The sequence below is a fragment of the Cryptomeria japonica genome, chromosome 2, assembly GCF_030272615.1.
Source record: "Cryptomeria japonica chromosome 2, Sugi_1.0, whole genome shotgun sequence".
NCBI lineage: Eukaryota > Viridiplantae > Streptophyta > Pinopsida > Cupressales > Cupressaceae > Cryptomeria > Cryptomeria japonica.
The window spans coordinates 387,264,646-387,282,067 of NC_081406.1; positions in this window are offsets into that span (position 1 = coordinate 387,264,646).

Genomic DNA, 17,422 nt, shown 5'->3' on the forward strand with positions numbered 1-17,422 from the left:
GCAAAATGAGATGCGAAATGCAGCCTAAACCTAGTCACTGGATTTAAAATACTTAAGATTCATCACTAAGCATAATGAACACAATAGGCAGGTTAGAGTTCCTTTCTTTTTCAATGTGCAATATTAGTTATCTTGTCCGTAATGACCCTTTTTTTGTTCATATCCTTGGACAAATTTCGCAGGGACCCGAATTGCATCATAAAGAAATTTCCTCAAAACAGACAAAGAAATGATATGGACCTCCCTGTAGCATACAAATAAGCGGAGTCAAGGTATGTGAGGCAATTTCACCTTAATGTGAAGGCTCTTATCACAGACATCCAACTAATTTATATGTTTCCAGATCATCGGGATCATTCCTACAAGAAGAAAACAAAGAAAATATTATGCCCCCCAATCCTTCCTCCTCTTAGTCACAATAGACTTCCTCGAGTTACTCAGAGGGACATTAATCAAAAATAAATATAAAAGACAACATACAAAGAAAATTTTCATTCATAGCCCAAACTGTTTAGTAATTATTTTTCCATTATGTTGTTTTGCTTGTAAACTCAGTGATAAAAACTCTGTAGTAGTCAGGAGACAAGTAACTAACTTGGAGTGGATGACCAGGTTTCACTGACGAAATAATGACTTGGTTGACACTGCTTAGGATACGTAATGTGCTTTGTCAAGTAACCTAAGACTAGGACGTTGATTAGTTTCAAGTCATGAGGGTTCCAATGAACCAGGATGTCACAAAAGTGACTGAAAATATGTACAAGCGAAAGCAAAAGATGCTTGAAAGTGGGAAATGCCAATGTTGCATTGATAGATGGAGTGCTTGAGTACAAGAGGTGCCTGTTTGCCAGGTTTTCACCTGCTTGGCAGAGATTCTTCTTTTTTTTTCTTTTTTTTTGGTTTCTTCAGCACTTTTTTCGATTTTTTAGAAATTTTTTCAGGACTTTTTCCAATTGTACAAGTTTGCTGGAGCGGAGAGTGCTAAGCAAAGAATTTCTTCAAGTGGATGGTGTTAATTGGTTCATAGAGCTATTCTCCTTCTGAGTTTGAGAGTTGATAGGCACTAGAGCCAAATGCTGCAGTAACAATGTAGGGACCCAGCTAGTTGGGTTCAAACTTCCCTTTGTTGTTGCAAAATTGTTGATTTTTTGGATTTTCTCTTAGAACTAAGTCACCAACTTGAAATTATCTTTGTTGAACTTTCTTGTTATACCTTCTGGACATTCTCTTCTAATACACTCTGAGATGATCAAATGCCACTTGTCGATGCTCATCCAGTAATTTGAGTTCTTGCAATCTAGATATTCGACAATCTTCATCAGTAACAAGACCTTGCAACAAAACTCTTAGAGATGGTATTTCTACTTCAATAGGTAATACTACTTCAGACCCGTACACCAAAGAAAAAGGTGTAGCCCCAGTAGGTGTTCTGATACAGGTTCTATAAGCCCATAGTGCAGGATTGAGTTGTAGATGCCAGTCCTTCCCAAACTTGTTCACTGTTCTATGCAAGATAGTCAGTAGGTTTTTGTTAGACGCCTTAGCTTGTCCATTACCTTGAGGGTAATAAACTGATGACCAGTGTTGCTTTATTCTGAATTTCTCACAAAGCTCGTCCAGATCTTTATTTTTGAATTGTCCTCCATTATCAATCATGATGGACGAAGGTATCCCATACCTGCAAATTATATAGTTTAGAATGAATAAGGTGACTTGTTTATCAGTTGCCTTGGTGAGCGGAACTGCCTCTACCCACTTGGTGAAATACTCAGTAGTAGTTATGATGAATTTATGTCTGTTGGATGAAGCCAAATATATCTGACCAATGAGATCAAAGGCCCATTGCTAAAAAGGCTAGTGTGTTATAAATGGTATGAGGTCCCTTGTCAAGGCATGTATGAGATTTCCATGAAGCTGACATTTCTCACAAGTCTTAGCAAATTTTATGGCATCATTTTCCATATTTGGCCAGTAGTAGCCAGCCCGTAATAGTTTCCAAGCTAAAGTAAAACCATTCGAATGAGATCCACAAATACCTTCATGGACTTCCGATAATGCATGTTTAGATTCTTCAGTTTCTAGACATCTAAGCAAAGTACCATCCAAACCTCATCTAAATAAATCGTTAGCTATGATAACATACCGCGAAGCATTTTGAGTTAGGTTTCTTTTCTCATTACGAGTAAGGTTTTCAGGGATAATTTGATCACATAGATAGGAATAGATGTGGCTATATAGGGATGAGTCATGTCCAATAATAGAATAGACTATTTGGGTCTTAGGAGAATCATAAGCAAGGTAATATAACTCTTCCACCAGGAAATCAAAGCAAAAATTGGACTCCTGTAGCTCAAGTATAGATGCCAAGGTAGCCATAGCATCTGCTGCTCTATTCACCAATCTAGGAATTTGTTGGAATGATACAAAAGTAAAATACTTCTTGAGATCATCTACCATCCTCTTGTAAGGCATCAATTTCTCATCTTGAGTCTGATATGTATCATTGATTTGATTGATGACCAGCTGAGAATCTCCATAAATATGTAATTCAACAACCTTCCATTCAATGGCTAGTTTTATTCCATTCACCAAAGCTTCATATTCTGCAATGTTGTTTGTGCAAGGGAATAGAATCTTATAAGACTTTGGAATTGAGTACTTCTGAGGAGTAATGAATAGTATGCCAACACCTGAACCATTTTGAGTAAAGGAACCATCAAAGAACATCTTCCAGGGTTGTTGAGTAAGATGCATTATTGATTCATCTAGGAACTCAATGTGTAGTGGTTGAGTATCCTCAAGTGGAGCTTGAACTAGTTGATCAGCAATTACCTGTCCTTTTATGGATTTGTGTTCCACATATTCAATGTCAAACTCTGTAAGGATCATTACCCACTTTGCCAATCATCCGGTGAGTGTTTCTTGATTAAGAAGATACTTAAGTGGATCAATTTTGGCCACCAACTTGACTGAATGTGCGAGCATATAGTGCCTCAATTTCTATGATGCAAAGACTAATGCCAAGCATTCTTTTTCTATTATACTATAGCTCATTTCATAAGACACCAATGTCCTACTAATGTAATAAATAGCTCTTTCCTTTTTGTTGTCATCATGTTGCGCCAGAAGTGCCCCCAGTGATGAATTAGTTGCTGATATATATAAGATTAGTGGCTCACCCTCAATAGGTGGCATCAATATCGGTGGATTAGATAGGTACTCTTTTATCTGCTAAAGATTTTGTTCACACGGTTGATCCCAGTTGTATATTATTCTTTTTCTCAATAATTTTGTAAAAGGTTGAGCCTTGTCTACTGGTTGAGAAATGAATCTTCTAATGGATTGGAGACATCCCTGTAGACTTCTCATTTGACTGATGTTCTTTGGAGGTGACATTTCCATTATAGCTTGGACCTTCTCAGGATCGACCTCAATGCCCTTCTTTGAAATGATGTAGCCAAGTAGTTTACCAGATGTCACTCTGAATGCACACTTCTTTGGATTTAATCGAAACTTGAACTTTTCCATTCTGTCAAGTATAGGACCTAACTCTTGAATATGCGTTGATCTTTTCATGGTCTTCACTAAGGTGTCATCAACATAATCTTCCATATTATTATGCATCATGTCATGAAAGATAGTTGTAACTTCTCTCTAATAGGTTGCTCTTGCGTTCTTTAACCCAAATGGCATAACGTTCCAGCAAAAGGTTCCCCATGTACAGGTGAAAGCTATCTTTTCTTGATCTCCAGGAGCGATTTTAATCTGATTGTAGCTAGAAAATATATCCATTAGTGAGTACATCTCATACCCAGCTGTCATGTCGACTATCATATCAATATTTGGCAATGGAAAGTCATCTTTTGGACATGCTTTGTTGAGATCTCTAAAATCTATACAAACTCTGATAGATTTATCTACCTTCGACACAGGTACTATGTTGGAAATCCATTCAACATAATCTATTGCTCTGATAAATCTAGCTTTGAGTAGTTTCTCTAGTTTAGCTTTGACCAATAGTGCGACATGCGGGTGCATCTTATGGAGTTTTTGTTTAATTGGTTTTACTCTTGGTGTGATTGAGAGATGGTGCATAATGAGATCAAGATCCAAGCCTGGCATATCAGAGTACATCCATGCAAAGTTTATTTTCTTCTCTAAGAATAGCTGAGTGAAATCCTTCAATTCCCCTATTGATAGTGATTGAGCTACATGAATAATTTGTGGTGTCTCTTGATTCCCGATATTCACTTGTTGAGTTGGCTCGAACAATATGGAAGACCGCTCCTGAAAATGACTGGGCAGTATACCAAGTATCTCACCTTCAAGTGCCTCAAAGAGGTTTTCACCTTTAGGTATGTCCTTTATTTTCTCTTTTTTAGATTCTAACATTTCCACAATATGGTTTTCGCCATCAGATCTTTTATTTTTATTTTTCTTGTTTTTGCAACTAAGATACTTGATATCCTCTTTAGTCATATTTTCACTCCATTCACTGGTGGAAGAGTTCATAGGCTCGACTGCATTGAGATAATAGGATAATGTATAGTCATTGGCAAAAGTAGGTATATCCATGGGTTGATTCTGTAAAGTACAGTCAATCAATTCGGAATGTATTAAGGACAAATTTTGGATAGGTTCAAGAGCATTCACGGTATTGTTATCACAACTGTGGATCGAAAAGTCAAGTTCCAAAATGATACCTTGCGTAAGTGTCTCGAGACCAGGAAGAGTCAGATCATGATTATTAAAGTTCACATTAATATTTAATTGGTCTAATCCAATAGACATACTTGTAACATCATTTACTATGCCGGACTGGACGTCATGTCGTGGTTTAACAACAATAAGACTAGTAGGCAACTTTTCATTATTTGTATCAGATGATTTAGAATTTGAGGATGAGTGGGTATCATCATGAACTGGACTATCATCAAAGTCATTGGATGAAGTTTCCAAGTCTCTTTTAGGTGATTTAGTAAGCATATGTATGGTCTCAATACTAACATCTTTAATGCTACAAGTTTCTTCATATTGTAGTTCATTTGTCATTTGTATCTGACACACCTGTTGACATGATCTCATTGTTTCTATGATTTTTGTCATCTACTCCATTCAGCTTCTTCTGGACTGATAACCGGTTCTTGTTTTGTAGCTTCTAACTCTTCCTGTGTAGTGCTATAACTGATTTGTTCTATTTTAGGATAAGGATACATAGATGAGAAGCTTTCTGGTATTGTTCCTTCTTTCAATGCTTGTTCATAATTTGCTTGCCTCTTTTGTCTAATTTCGTGTATTTCCCTCTCTAGTTTTATGTGCATCAGTTCTTGAGTATCATCTATGACACCACTAGATTCTCCTAGATTTTCTATAGCGGATGTGTCTGAAAGATAGTCAGGACCCCATTCATACTCATTTGAATTAGTCTCTGAATCATCTACTTGTTGCCTGCCAGTATATGTGACTGGAACTTTTAATGGTACAAACAATTCTCTGATTCTCACAACTTCATCTCTTATATCCTCAGGAACCTCAACTTCTTGTATTATTGTAGCTGATACCATTGAAGCTTGAGCACTAACTATTTCTTCTTTCTTGACCATTGATTCCTCTTTCTCTCTTCTACACTCTTCTTTTGTTTGTTTAGTGTTTGCTTCATGTAATGTTAAAGGCGATATCTTTTTCAAGCCTTTAGACTTAGAAACATGTTTTTGGTCTGATGTCTTTTTAGGATTGTATCCTAGTCCAACCTTATCATGTGTGGATTTAGTTTGTAGCTGAATTGGTTTAGTAATACCTTCTTTTTGTTTTCCCAAAGGACCAGTACTTGAGTACCCCATGCGCCGAACCATTTTGTAACCATGACAATATTGGTTTGAAGAAATCTCACAATGTCGTACCTCCTCATTTAGACTATCTTCCTTAAAGAACTAGTTAAGCACAACATCCTCTTCTATTTCATCCACCAAGGAGGTAGAAGACTATATGAAGAGACCATCATATATAGTATTCAAAGCTGAAGTTTGTGTCCTCATAGCCTCTGATGGCTTGCCCAACTATTTTGGCGATGGAGGGAGAGAAACTAATGATAATACTGGTTCTATCTTGTAGCCATCCATGTCAGTATCTGTAATCTTCAATCTCTTTTCTAAATCTTTCATCAATGTTTCTGGATCTTCATTTGGAGAGGCTGCCCTATTATGAGGCACAAAAGTATCTGCACCTTTTGTCAATGCATTACAGATGACATTTGTATCAGCAGGGATATTGACTTTAGCTCCATTATAAGGAAACTTTAAGCATTGGTGATATGTTGACAGTACTACCTTCATTTCATGAATCCATGGCCTGCCCAGTAATATGTTGTATGACAATGGAATATTAAGAACCTGAAAAAGGACATCTCTCTCTATTGGTCCCACTTTGATTGGTAATGATACCAAACCTTTGGAGGTCCTCTCTTCTTCATCATAGGCTTTAATTTTTATTTTCTTGCCTGGATCAATGACATTTTTAGAAAATCCTAGTTGTGTAAGCAAATGATAAGTACAGATATTCAACCTCGCGCCTCCATCTATCAAAACACATTTAACTCTGTGTTTGTGGATCATGGCTTCAATATGAAATGGCTGATTATGTGGATGATTTAATGAATTGTCATCTTCCTCAAAGAAGGTCAAATAGTGAGGTGAAGTCAGATGACCCACCATAGACTGAAACCGATCAATGTCTAAATCTTTTGGAATGTTGGTAGTGAGCAATGCTTTGTCTAGGATTTCCTTGTGAGCAGATGAGAGTTGTAGCAATTCAAAAATTGAAATTTGAGCATTTGTCCTTTTTAACTGTTCAACCATGTTGTATCCAAAGGATGATGATGAGGTTAATCTTTTATATTTGTCTAAGGTTGATTCCTTTTATTTGTTTGGCAAGGCTGTTGGATTTGATGTTTCTTGAGCCAGGTTGGAAGAACTAGCTCCTTGGAGGGTAACTTTCTTTTGAGATCTAGTTAGAGATTTTACATATCATGATTCATTTGGTTTATCTTTAACTATAATCACATTGCAATATTCTGAGTGTGAAGGTTCAATCATGTTGATAACATTGTCCTGACTGGCATAAGCATAATTTACCTTGGCACCTCCTTTGGTCTTTGAGGAATCACCTTGTTCATAAGTAGGCAAAGGGTCTTTAAATGCTTTATGATCAACATTGGTTGGATGATTCCCAACAACAACTTTACCAGTGTTTATGAGATCCTGAATCTCATGTTTTAGCTTCATGCAATTGTTTTTGTTATGACCCTTATTCCGATGGAAGTCATAGTATTCATTTTCTCTCCACCATCTTGGTTTGACATCTGGATCATATGGTCTAGAGTTATCTGGTAATGTTATCAAGTTGTTTGCCAACAGAGTTTTGAAAGCAGACTCATATGATTCTTCAAGAGGAGTAAAATCATGCTTAGGTTTGGAAAGCCAAGGTTTTTCTTTGAACCATTCCTTTGTTTTCTTTGGCTGATTCTCTGTTGCAATCTCAGCGGCTTTAAGTGCTTGTGTACCACTAGCCAGGTTGAATATTGTGGATTTTGAGTTTGTTTTGATAGTGTCTACTACTCCATCATTAACAACATTCTTGTTATTGTCTTTGCCAAACTTCCAATACTTGTTCTTCTCTTTAGAGCTAGATCATGTTTGTGTTTCTTTCCAAGGTGTGATATCTCCCTTCTTTATGAGCACATCTTCCATTCGAATGGCATTATCTACCATTTTGTTAAATGATGGGTGTACTTGCATTTGTATGCTATATTTTAGTTTGGGGACCAAGTTATTGACAAATATATCCATTTTCTCAGAGTCTGGAATAGATTGTGGGTACCTAGAGAACATCCATCTCCGGCGTTGGAGAAAAGTAAGAAGAGGTTCCCCTATTTTCTGTTGAGTATTACAAAGATCGATCATAGTCACAGGATGTCGAATGTTGTATGAGTATTGTTGTAAAAATAGTTGGATTAATTCTTCGAATGTTTTTATTCCTTTGGGTAGAATTGAGAACCATTCCATTGCTTGACCCCCTAAACTCCTTGGGAAGAGACACATGAGGTACGTTTGATCATGCATGAATTCCATACAGGCAGCACTAAATTCCCTAGCATGATCTTGAGGATCTGAGGTACGATCATATTTGTCAAATTTTGGGATTTCCACTCGTGAAGGGAATGGAGGCAAGTGTAAATTCTTGTCAAATGGAAAGGGACATATTATTTCCAGAGAATATTGTTTTGAGGATTTGTCCTTATTCTTCAGCTCTGTGAGCTCTATCCGCAAAGCTAGTAACTGTTTGTGTACCATGATTATAGGTGAGTCTTCCCTTTTAGTAACAAGTGTCTGAACATCATATCCAATAGGAAGTTTGGCACCTTGATTTGCTAGTTCTAAGAAATAGTCTTCCTTTTCTTAGGTCATGATAGTTTTCATCATTTTTCTAAAGTCTTTATCTTTCTGATAGTCAAGGATTTCTTTTTCTGGAGGTTCAGCAGCTTCGTCAATCTCACTTGATGATGAGGAGTCATTATGGTTTTCAGGAATATTACGGTCATTTTTGTTTCCATCATTGTATTCAGTCTCATGTATAGTGGGAGATTTTGGTTCATCAAAAATTGGTCCGCCTAATGACGATGGTATGTCAGTGAGGGGATCCTTCACATAGAATGGATTATCTTGATAAGTGAAGGTTTGTTCTTTGCCTTTGGCTTGTTTCTTACGAGAACTCCTGGTTTGAATAGGCATTTTTTATGGATTAGTGTGACCTAGAGTTGTTTTGTGATGCAGAGGTCAAGATCAATTTTAGAGCTAGTTGTTCTGTTTAGAGTATTGTTTGGGAGAAACAACTGAGATTTTGTCTGATTTCAGGAACGATCTATCCTGTCTAAGATGTTATTCAAGTTGATTCTAAGCGTAGTGTAAGATACAGTCTAATCTCAGGAATGATCTATCTTGTATAAGATGTTATCTACGTGACTAAAATTTGATAGGTAGTTGATTGAACTAGCTAAAAGGTGATCGACCAAATCATGCAATGCAAATGGCAGAGGTACATTGTCTTGATCTGTTTATGCTCAGGAAAATGGTAACCAGTATTATGTTTGTTGTAAGCTATTTTTAGGCAAGTTTGATTGTTCTATTCTGACAAAACCAGAGACTCATATGATAGGATTTTGTGGACCGGACGATAATTTAGCACCTACAAGATGATAATGGTTCTATTTCGCATGAGTTGCTACCTCATATCGTACGACAAATGGGCATGTGCAGGACGACAAAAGATTCAGAGCAGTTATATTTCATACGACACAGGATACAGAGTCAGACGACAGAATAAAATGACTCGTACAACACAGAATTGGGTCTAGGATGACAAACCAGAAGACTCGTATGACACAGGATGTGATTTAGGACAATGAATTATTAGACTCATATGACTATTCACAGGATAGAGCCTAGAAATTTTGAGTTTTTTTTTTTCGATTGCTGAGTATGACCAATTCTGAGATGGACTGATTTTTTACTAGGATAGACTATTTTCTGACACAGATAGAGTTTTGACTTAGGATGGACTAGTTTCTGACATAGACAGAGTTTTGACTCACTGAGTTGTTTCTGGTCTTCACTGATTTTTGATATTTTAGTTTTTGTTTCAAGGATGAAAACACAAAAGACAAGTAGTATGTATAGTGACTCCAATCATAGCATGCAAACCCTAAGGAATTTGGTGAGGAAAGAAAACCTTTGCTTGTAAACTCAGGTACACACCCAATAGCTAATCAGAATATAGCCGCTGAGTCTCACGCAATGGATTCTCAATGCCATATTATCCGACTCCAAACGCTAATGGGGGTATGAAATGACAAGTATCTTGGGAGAGTTACTATCTCTCTTGCACAAAGATTATCCCCCTTTCAGAGATGAACCGGGTAGCTTCTAATTTTAAATTAGATTTAGTCAGGGATCCATTCAGCGCATCGAGGTATAAACTCAATTAAGAGGTCTCCCAGCCTTGAAAACCAAGGTTTAATATACTCGAAGGTACGGAGGAGAGCTATTCTTGAGCACTTTCGTTGACTTGATTTTCATCAAATCACGTTTATTTTATAGTGGGTTGGATTACTTGGTGTCTAGTCATTCCTACTTAGGTCATTCCCCTCACACCGGTCATAATAGCTTTAAGAGTTTTTCAACCCCTCGGGAGGGCAGGCCTGCTAAAGATGTACAAATCTCAAACAAAGAAAAAGCTTCAAGGGTCTGGATTTCTGATTGTCTAGAAAAAGACAAGAGCATACTCTCCTACCTCTCAGAATCTTCTGAAAGCACAAAAGACAAATTTGTTCTTTAACCAGATAGCAAGTTAGGTTCGTAAAAGTGAATTTAAAGAATACAAGATGTTTAGTATATTCTCCTTCAGGCAACCTACAAAGACAACGAATCAGTAGTCATATTGCCTTTGTGCAACAAGCATATTCTTCGACAAGCATTCTGCAAAAAACTAGTTAGGCTATGAAAAATTCTGAGATAGATAGATAAACAGTCAGGGTCAGTCGTCAGAATAATCAATCAGAAATGAAAAAAAATATGAAATTTGCCTCCTTTACCAGAAAATACAGAATCGTATGACAGATACTTGACTCATATGAGATAGGATGCAGTATAGTACGAGACAAGATTGCTGATGATGTTGGCTCATACGACAGATGATTTCTGATCGTATGACAGAGGGTCTACTCATACAATAATATGCTTGTAATTCATGCGACACTTGTAGTTTGTCGTTTCAGCCTATAAGAATTGTCCTACGAGATGTACAGATGAAAAGCTGAAAAAAATCTGAAACCTGGAAAATAAAAAAATAAAAAATAAAGTAGTCAGTCTTGGAGGCCGAAAAAAATGTAGTCTTTGGGCCCCATGGTGGGTGCCAGAGATGTGTGTGTGAAAAAGTGAACCTGTAGCTACAAGCACAACACTTCAATTAAGTCATTATATGCATGGTTAGTAATCAATAATCAATAAGAAATAAGCCATAGCAAAACAACTAATTGCCTTCTAAAAGATGTGAGTATAAGATTGATCTCAGATTTTTATAAGCAATACCAGTGACTAGACTACACCAAGACAAAGGATTTAATCTATATGATATAAAGCTATATGGATGCAAGATAGATGAATAATTCAAGCAATAATAACCAATTCAAGTAACAATGGATGCAAGCAATAATGAATGTAAAATGGATGCAAGTAATCTAAAAAAGCACAATGATTTCAATGACTCCAGATCGAAATTAGCATGATAATAATCTCCAAGCGTGTTCTCAAAAATCTCTAGGGTGAATTGGAATGAGAGCTGAAGACTGAATTTATAGAGAATCACAAAAAGCTCAATTTAGGATTAATTGAAAATAATTGAGAAATCATGTTCAGTTAACCTTGAGATAGATTCCAATTATAGTTTAATTGAAATGCATTCAAATTAGAAGTCCAAGTTGCATTGGAAAATAATGATAAATTAATTCCATGCACATCTGATAAAAATAGATAATTCTTTAATTTGTTCAAGAAAAAGGTCTTTTCAATGCAACTAAACTTCTTTTTTCTGAAAAGCTTTGAGTTCTAATTTTAGAGAATAATTCAATAATTCAATTAAATTGCTTTTCTGATTTCAAGTTCTAAATTTAGAAAAAGAAATAATATCTCAAGTTTGATTTCTCTCTTAATTCAATTCTTTTTTATTTATTTTTGTTTTGTTTCAATTCAGCTCTTTGTAATAAATTAATTCATCTTTTGTAATAAATTAATCCTTTTTGCATGATTGAATGGCAAATTTATTAATTTAATTAAATATGCAAGGATATTTAATAAATTAAAATGGGATAATTGATCAAAATGATATTCTTGAAAATGATTCAATTAACTAAATAAATATTTAATTAATGTTGAGTAGTTGATTTGCCATGTGATGTTTGATAATTAAAGAATTATTAATGTGCTCAAGATTAATTTAATTGCCTTTGGTTAGGACCTTGGTGATGTTGTCGAGATTAGGGGCCCATGGTTTAGATGACCAATTTTAGGGTATTACAACAAGGACCTTCATAGGATTGTGACATAACCTAACAAGCCAACTGCTACAAATCACCTATCTCTAACAAGCTTCAACTGTCATCATGGAATTAAACCTAATACAACATTGGTTCCCTTATTTAGCTAAATTAACACATCATATTATGACCAGGTGGTGGGCCCAATAGAAAGATTGAATCATACCGCCAATGAAGAGGTGACCTGTCAGGCACATGTGGTAGTTTAGAAGTGGATCCCATGGAAGTTTTTTGGCAAGTAAGAAGTTGCCACGTCGGTTTCTTAGGAGATGGAATGCCAGGGTGGATAGCCCTGAATTAGAGGGCCCACATCTAGCAGATTAAAGTTGTTAAAGAACAGGTATCTCGAGGAGGACCCAACAGTGGGTGCTATTTCGTAGCCTGAAGGAGCAAGATAGTTATCGTTCATGAAATAGCGAAGACTATTAGCCTTAACCACTTGGTGCATGGTTAGTGAGGTAAACTGTCAGGTCAAGACATGATAAAGACTAATCAAGTTCTATCTGATTAGATGGCTAGCATGGTTTTGCTGGGTTAAAGTGCACGATGGTTATCGTTCGCTAAATAGTGAAAGGAATTTTAGCTCGTTGCCGGATGAGGAAAAGTCAAAAGGTAAAAGCAGCGCAAGTTCTATCTGATCGGACGATTGGCGTGACTTCGCTAGATGAACATGCAAGGGTTTTATGCTCTACGAAATAGCAAAAGAGCGAAAAGAAAAAATTCTCAGGATAGTTTTGACCCATTGGAGCCAAATTTTTGAATTCTTTCATGAATTCAATTCTAAAGGGACAGCTAGAGCATGCAACATTAAGGGACAACCAAAGCATGCGGTGTTAATGTCGCAGTTAAGAAGCCCAATTACCATATATACTCTCGCATCAATTCAATGAAGGTATCATTTCAAAGAAGTTGTTGCAGATAAGATGGTGTAGAGTAGAATTCTTCAAGCTAAAATCAGGTTTTCTTGTTCTTTGCTTACCCATTGCTTGAAAATTGTTGAATTGTGGTTTTGTTCTGTTAAAGAACTGCTTTGATTGATAATTGGCCTAGTTGCATACTTTCAAAATGGCACCCAGACGGGAATTGACAGGAAAGGTGAACTATCAAGACAGAAACATTTGTGATGACTTTCTAGAGCAGTTAACCATGTCAACTAATGTTGGGGCTAGGGCCAAAGAGTTAGTACCAAAAAACCCTCGTTTGAAAATTGGGATGGCCTATATGACAAAGGAAATTGGTTAAGGGACCCTGAAATAGGGATATCAGGTCTAAGTCTTTTTAAAGTTGGTTTTGGTCAAAGACATGCCCCCGCCCCTTTGAATAGCATCTAGGAACTAGATGTGGGGAAGCTTGTGGTCCCTAGTGTGTTCATGGATGTAGATTTGTTGACCCTGATCGCACAGAATTATGACCCTGCTGCCAGATGTATCAAAAATATAAAGGGATCAACCCTAGTTGAAATCAAAGATGATGAGTTTAGAAATGTTTTCAAGCTTAGTGAAGCTTCAAATTATCTTGAGCCTATTGATTTTGAAGCATTAGCTCAAGTCTACAATGCACAAAGAGATCATCTTAGGAGTGGCCCATTGAGAGAATTATTTGTTAAAATAGGAGGGTTAATAGTTGTAGGCCCCAGTACAATGGAACCATGTTCCCTGAATTTGTTTACTTTAAGAGCTAAGGGTATGTATTGGACACTATGTCAGATCTTTGGAAAAGATGCTAAGAAACATATGCCAACCCATTATATGCTGATGATTGCCCAAATTCTAAACCCTTCCTTGGTAATAACATTTGATTTTGCCCCATACCTCACTAATGCTATTCATGCAGGGCTTGTAGGGATTAAAAATGGTAAGGTGGGTAGGCCATTCGAATGGTACTCCCTGTTAATGCAAATTTTTTTGTTCAAAGGTGCTGATTATTTTGCAAAAGATATGGATTTAGTCAAGGTTAAAGATAAAGAGGAGATGCCTATGCAACTTTGGAGCACTGATCTATCTTGGGATAGAGAGGATTCTAGTTTTCTAAAGTTTGATAGATGCTTTGCATCTAAGAATAGAGTTTTTTTATGTGCAGAAAACCCTAGGATTCCTAAGGCTCTTTTGGAATTCCTTAGGCCTAAAGAGTTTGCTGAAGATATCAAGATTGTTCACAACTGGGTAGACATGTATTTGTACCCTGTTTCTATTGTTTTCAGAGTATATGGCTTCAAAGGAACCCCCTATCTATTGCCCTATCAGGTCCCATTGAAGATAGGGATTGCAAAAGTGTTGAGACAGATTGGAGGAGTACAAGAGGCCGAGCTGACCAATAGGGGTAAAGGGACCATTTTCCCAACTATTACCATGGCCCATCATTTTGTAATTACCAAAGGTGGCTGAAAATACTTTGAAGAATTCTTTAAGCCATATATGTTGTCAACTGCAATTTCAAGGTGTGCAGACCCTGAGGATTTCTTCAATGGCATGTTAAGAAAGAGGGCAGTATGTAAAAGTAGGCCTCACCAATTTCAATTTCCTGAAGATTTAATTAGAAATGAATTCATCTTAGACGAGCAGGAATTAAGAAAGGAGAAGTGGGTTGCATACAAAAGAGGACTTGATTTTATTCATCAATTTGATTCTAGCTATGACCCTCTTTCTAGTTTTACCCCTTTTGAAGAGAAGGTTAAATTCTTAATTCTTTATTTTGAAGACCTAATGCAAACCTTGAAAGAAAAAAGGGAGGCTATAATGCAAAATGATCCTGATAGGGCTAAATTGGTCTTAGCTAAGCCTGCCTTTGCTAAGGCTATCCCACCTGGTAATTATATGATGCATAAAAAATCTAAATATACTATGATAATGCCAGTGACAAGTGAGCCTTCCACTTCAAGAGGAAAAAGGGCCATTGAAGATGTCATTGATATTCAAGATTCCCCTAAAAGGAAAAGAGTAGGGAAGGAAGTTGAAACTGATGAGCCTCAATACTCTCCATCTCAATCCCCTATTCACATAGGAGATGAGCAAGCAGTGGCTGAACAATTGCTACAGTTAGGGAGTCTTGGTGAAATTGCATACACCTATGATGAGACCCAAGAGGGAATGTCAGAAGAGCCACCTAGTGCTGAAATGAATATAACTGATGGTGAGCTAAAGGGAAAGGAATTAGACCTCACTGTCAAACAAGCTAGTGAAGAGTTTTTAGCTAACAACAATTTTGTCACAATAGGGGCTTTCATTCAATTTGTATGGAAACAAAACATTGAAAAATTCAAGGCTAGATGTGAAAAGAGAATGAGTGAGCAGCCTCACAAAGATATAAATTCAGTGGAAGAAGAGGTTAAACAAGAAATGATGGTTGAATTCAAATCTATCACTCCTAAAGCTGGAAGAGAGATGGTGTCAAAGGCTGGTGTTCTAATCCTCCTTGAATGGGATATAGCAGACGCATTGGTTCTTGAAGTAGTTAGAAAAGAAACCAAGCCAATGAAGGGAGTGACATTTAGCAAAGATAATGATTCTCTGGTCATGTGGTCCCTCAAGAGGGATGAAAGTAAAAGAAGGAAAGATACCTCAAGATCTAATCTTCTAGGAGGTATGATAGTACAAAGAGTCCAGGATACAGGGGTGGTAGAAGCTACCAGTACAATCTTAGAAACTGCAAAGTTTAATGTGGTAGTAGCAGAGAAAGAAGGGAAGGAAAAAGTTGATCTCCAAGTCAAGTTGGAGACAATTTTAAAGGCTTATAATGAAGCCAAAAAGGAGGTAGCCAACATGGATACTATTATTGCTAGACTTCAGAGTTAGTTGGTAGGACAACACCAAGGAGGTGAGTCCTCTACCTTGGCGATCTTTTCTTCTCCAGCAAGACCTCCACCTACCAGTCCTATTATAGAATTCCTCCCTTCTCCTATGCCTTCTGGTTTTCAACCAGCTGAGACTTTTCAACATGAGTTGGAAAAATTGAAATAGGCTCAAGCCTTGTTTGCAAGTAAGTATGAAGAGAAGGTAAAGGCCACCATTTTAAGTTTTTCTGATATAGTAGAGGCCCCCACTGTGCACACTAATATGAAAAGAATTTTAGACACTCTATGTGAGTTAAATGAGGACAAGGCTATTTTAGAGCCTATTTTGAATAAGTGGATGCCAAGAGAAGTGGATTTAGAACTTATGTGTGCATCCTATGATGAAGCAAGCTCTAATGTTACTATCAAATCCATGTTTGATTTGGTAAAAGGTTTGACCAAGTTAGCATAAGGAAGACCCAATGTAGAGAGGAAAGCTAACTTGTATAGGAAAGAATATACTGAGCATAAATTTGAATTATTTCCTGCGGGTTTTGTCAGCCAAAATCAGTTGAAGGACAAACAGGTATGGCTTGATGAGCTGGGGGCTAATTTGTCTTTGAGGGTAAATGAAATTGTTAACAAAGATGACACCTCTTTGTTTGTTAAAACAATTGAGGAGATAGAAAAGATAAAAACACATTACGGTTTTTTGGAATCAGAGTTGAGGAAAATAAGAAACTCTTGGAAAAGGTTACTTAAGTTAGAGAAAAATATTGTTGGCTACTCATGGCCTACTGATTATGTATTCCAAGAGTGGACCAAAAGGTATGCGGTGCAAGAGGAAGATGCTCCAGAATAGTTGGAAGATGCTCCGGGATAGTTAGAAGATGTTGCAGAAGAGTTACCAACTGAAAAGGCCGTTGAGACAGAAAAAGACTTGTAACTGCTTCTTGAAAGAAGCTATGGTTGTAACTAATTTTCCTTAGGGATGTCCAAAGCTTGTATGCATCCATAATGTTATAAATATATACTAGGACAGAGGAAAAATGATCACAAGAATTTGTAAAGAAACTCTACTGAAATTTATCTGCGTTTTTTCTAGTGTTTCACAGAAAACTATCTAAGTTTTGTAAGATTTTACAAATTGAATATAAATATACAGACCATTAACTTTGAGCCTAAAATTTGTGTTGTCTTTTGGTATGCTTTCAAATATTTTACTGGTTTCATTTGGGTAATTTAGGGTTATTTCAATTGAACAGTGAAGAAAGACACTGGTCATCTATAGAATACAATTCATCAGTTCACATTTCATTTGAAAGCAATAGGAGTAGCTGAGTAGGAAATATAGAGTAGACTATAAATAGTGTATATACATAAATTTCAAGCACAAAAATTGAATAATTTCGACAACAACAATCTTGAACTCATCTGCTATATCTCCATCCTGGCAATTTATGTCATTATGAGATGCATTAGGTTAGTCTCAGTCACTAGAACACAAT